Raw genomic sequence first — 4,103 nt, forward strand, 5'->3', positions numbered from 1 at the left:
CAAGATACTAGGTTCCTACGTTGACTTCGTTTTGTATTTTCTTTTTTCCTTTTTAGGTATCAAAGATTTAAGTTCACTTTTGGATATGCATGTGCGGTGAAATAGTAAGAAAAATATCAATGACATTCAAACAACCCAATATCACTACTAAAATGCTATTGCAGACATGAGGCAACGATGCAAGTAGAGATGTTCCTAATGAACATCTGGAATAGGTATGGAGTGTGGTATAGTTCATGTTTCAATCTTTTTGAAAGATGATTAATAAAAGATATTAAGGATGAAAGAAACACATTTTAGTGTTTTCAGTGCTGTAACATGTGTAATTAGCTTATTAGGTAGACCAGGTGTATAACATTACAATTAAAAGATGAACGAGTGTGGGGATGTTTTTTTTTGTTTGTTTGTTTTTTAATGTCCCTATTATTATGTGTTTATTATGCATAAATATATATGTTGTGGTATACAGCCAAATCAGTAAATCCAAAGTAATGAATGTGTGAATAAAACCAGCAGTGTTAAAGCAGTAATGAGCACAACAGATCTTGTTTCTTGTGGTTAATTTCGTTATGTAAAAAAAAAAGCAGTCCAGTGCAAGCCTCTGTATTAGTCATTTCCAGAAACTAGGTTCCAAAAAGTCATTCTAAAAATGTACTTGATCTTTTTGTTTCCTTTTAACATTGTACAGCATTTGGCATGTGGTACATCTGATGGGCCTGTATTTCAGGTTAGTTAAAATGAAAATAGACATGAATTAAAATTCAGTCTAACAGCATTGTGAGTGTTGTCTTACGAGTAAATATATTTAGAAATAGCTGTGTCACAGTCTTGGAAACAAAGATAATACTGAAGATGCTGATATCCTTTTTTTTTTTTTTTTTTACTGATCAGAAATCAAACTTCAGGTGAATAATGTCTGTATAGAGAGTACCTGGATTTGTTAAATGCAATCTGAAAATACCCCCCCCCCCTCCTTTATTTGTGCAAAAACAACAGTGTTTGCAAGAAACTTGTGATAATCAGCTAATACATATAAAAAAAAATACATAAAAGCAATATCTAGTTTGTATTCAATTATGTACTATTTACAGCAATATAAATGCATCTGATCTTATTTTACCTTTAATTTGATAGTAAATCAAAAAATAACAATAGAAACCTTGGTGTGTTTAGGGGGCATGATGATATGCTGTTTTTTTTTTTCCATCAAACATAAACCAGAGCATAATACAATCCATAATACAATCTGCTTTGACTAAAATCAAGGTAAACGGTGGTCTCGCCACTCAACCCTTATTCCCAGATATCTTGTCTTTGTATACATTTTGAGGGAATTCCTGTCAGTGCGGTGAGAGGTTTGTTTTTACCTGTCGATGATGGCCTTCATGTTGTTCAATGATACATGTAATGAGCACAGCTGATCCTGGTTTGGTGCTAAATAGAATCACTTTACATGGTGTATGATAGTTAGTTTTGAAGATAAGTTTGAATGCGAGTGGTTTATTCTCATTCACATTCACATATTAAAAGTCTGTGCATGTTATGTGGTCATGTTATTGTAAGTGTTTACAAAAACTTGTTTGCTTCTATTTTTTTTTACTTATATTTCCCTCTTTTTATTTTTGATTATTAAAGGTGGAAAAATGTTGAAGATTTATTTTGGTACAACCTAATAGGTTCCTACATGTACTATTTCTAATGTATGTGAACTGTTTTTGTTTTATTTTTGTTTGTTTGTTCGATTTAGTTTATATTGAAAAATCAGTTTATGGTATAAAATTTCAGGTGTAAATTAATTCCAGTGATGCTTAGTAAATGAAACAAAAGATGAAATTGAAACATCAAGGCCTCAATTTGAACGTAGTCTTCAAAAATGGACTAATAGAATAGCAATATGTATTATTACACTGTGTAGAGTATAACGTTTTATCCACTGTATTGTAAGATGTTGGTGTGAATAATAAACTTTTGATTTTGATAGTATTTTTTGAACGCAGTCTAATTCATTGTTCACTCGTTTTGAAAGTGAATGCACACAGAAAAATTTAAGTGTTAAACATTTTAGTGTTAAAATGAACAAAATACCTCCTGTCTTCCCCCACCTATTCATCACCAGGCAACCGCTTTTACAGACAGAGGAATTTGTACAGAGTAATATGTCTTTTAGAAGTGTTCATGTTCTCATACTAGACATCTAAACACTATTGTTGAGGTTTATTACAAAGTGGTGTACAAGAGCAGAGCCTAAATCCTAATCTATATGCACAGACACAGAACACACATACTAACAGCCTTTCTTAAATCAAATGTAATTCTTTGCCTGATTAAGGTTTTGGTTTTCAGACAGCAACAAATGATATTTCTTTTTTTTTTTCTTAACATTATGATAAGAGTAAGCATACCATCTCTGGTAAAACAAAAAAAGTTCTTAATTGCTTAACAATTTTAGTAAACATCTGTGCTTTAGACTAGAGGGCCAGATTTTGTACAAGATATAATTTACTGCCCCCTAGTGGACAGTTCTGTGAAGAAGAGCTATGATACATGCTTGAAATCTAAGTAAATCAGCGTGCTGACCAGTTAAACATCTCCAGAAACTGACTGCTCGGTGTTTGTGCTAACAGCAGTATCATTCAGTATTCAGGCTATAGGATATCTGGTAAAAATGTATAATCACAACACTTGGTGCAGAAACACATTGTTAAATTGCCAATATGGGTAGAAGTTGACGATCATCAAAATAATATAACACAGTGTTTATTATAACACACTGCAGTTTGTTAGATCTTTTTTTATTAATGTACTGTAGCAAACGATTTTTTATTATACATTATACAAATTCAAACCATAGAAACTATACCCTCCTCCCAAAAACAAAACAACACTCACCAAAGTAAAACTCTACATCATTACTTCACTGACTAATTTTCACATATGAGTAGCCCAGTCCATAATTATAGATTGCAGTTTAAAGCCTGTCTTAACTTCAATAACATGTTAAAAGAAAGTCTGAAAAACAGCAGTGTTTGTGGAGGTGGAAAACTTGAAAAAAAAAATGTGTTACCCGTAAAAATTGTGTTACTGGTTACTTAATATTTTGATAGTATAATCTGAGACATGCACTTCTGTGTAATGAGAAAATTCTCACCTATTTCCTTTCTACATGCATTTATTAACACCTGCTTATATATTTTTTAGGTAACATAACTGAGTTCTAAGAAATGTCAAATAACACTTAATTCATTATATAAAAACAATATTAGCTACTATTAGTTATTGGAAAACTAATTTCTAACTATAACCACAAAGTAACATGGTATAATATGCATGTTATATCAAAATTCTATTGTTTCATGTCTCACAAAAACATAATAAAATTAAAATAGAATGGGAGACACCAGGATATAATCATGATTTCATATTAGAAATGAACATTAAATGACCAATGAACATGTACATTTAAAAAAAAAAAAAACCTACAGTTAGAATAACAATATGGATTTAATGTACACACATAAACAAAATTCTAGGATCTATGAATGAATATGCAATATGCTAACCAGCAAGTTGGCTAGTTAACTGCTAGTAAACTTTAAGATTTATCACCGGTGGATATAGGTGGGATTTTGGTATCAGAATCTTGAGATCTAAATTTCATAACACTCCCTCAATACAGTCTCTGTTTTGAAACTGAAAAACAAATCTATTTATTTAAAAGCTCAAAACAATCTGGTACTCAGGGTTACAAGCTCTCTGCTGCAACATGTCTGGTGTTTTTTTTTGTTTTTTTTTTAACAATTAGCACAATTAAATCCTAACCTAAGCTTTTTACAAAAAGTTGCATTGCCTTCTCCTATTAACAGCTAGCTTATGTATTACAAAGATGTACTGCAAAGAAAAGAGTGCATTCAATTCGAAGTGATTCATATAGAAGTCTAAAAATGTAAAACAGAAGTTATACATAAGGAGCAAAATTTGCAAAGCAGTATGTGATAAAATAGACAATAACATTACAGTAGATAGCTAGTAGATAATTAGCGAATCCTTTCTGTGGTTTAGGTCAGTTGTAGTATCAGACATATTTAACAGACCTTCATTTATGT

The 4,103-nt window shown here is 31.1% G+C and overlaps 1 protein-coding gene across 6 annotated transcripts in view; it reads right to left on the minus strand.

Moving 5' to 3' along the window:
- Nucleotides 1–2,776: 2,776 nt before the first annotated feature.
- Nucleotides 2,777–4,103, minus strand: part of tom1 (target of myb1 membrane trafficking protein) — a 14,001-nt gene continuing 12,674 nt past the window's right edge. For all 6 annotated transcript variants that reach the window (XR_014537441.1, XR_014537442.1, XM_083565710.1 and 3 more), the window contains one exon: nt 2,777–4,103. This exon is cut by the window's right edge and continues 1,007 nt beyond it. The gene's annotated coding sequence lies outside the window, so the exon portion shown is untranslated.

This window comes from Silurus aristotelis (assembly GCF_946808225.1).
Source record: "Silurus aristotelis genome assembly, chromosome: 17".
Taxonomy (NCBI): Eukaryota; Metazoa; Chordata; class Actinopteri; order Siluriformes; family Siluridae; genus Silurus; species Silurus aristotelis.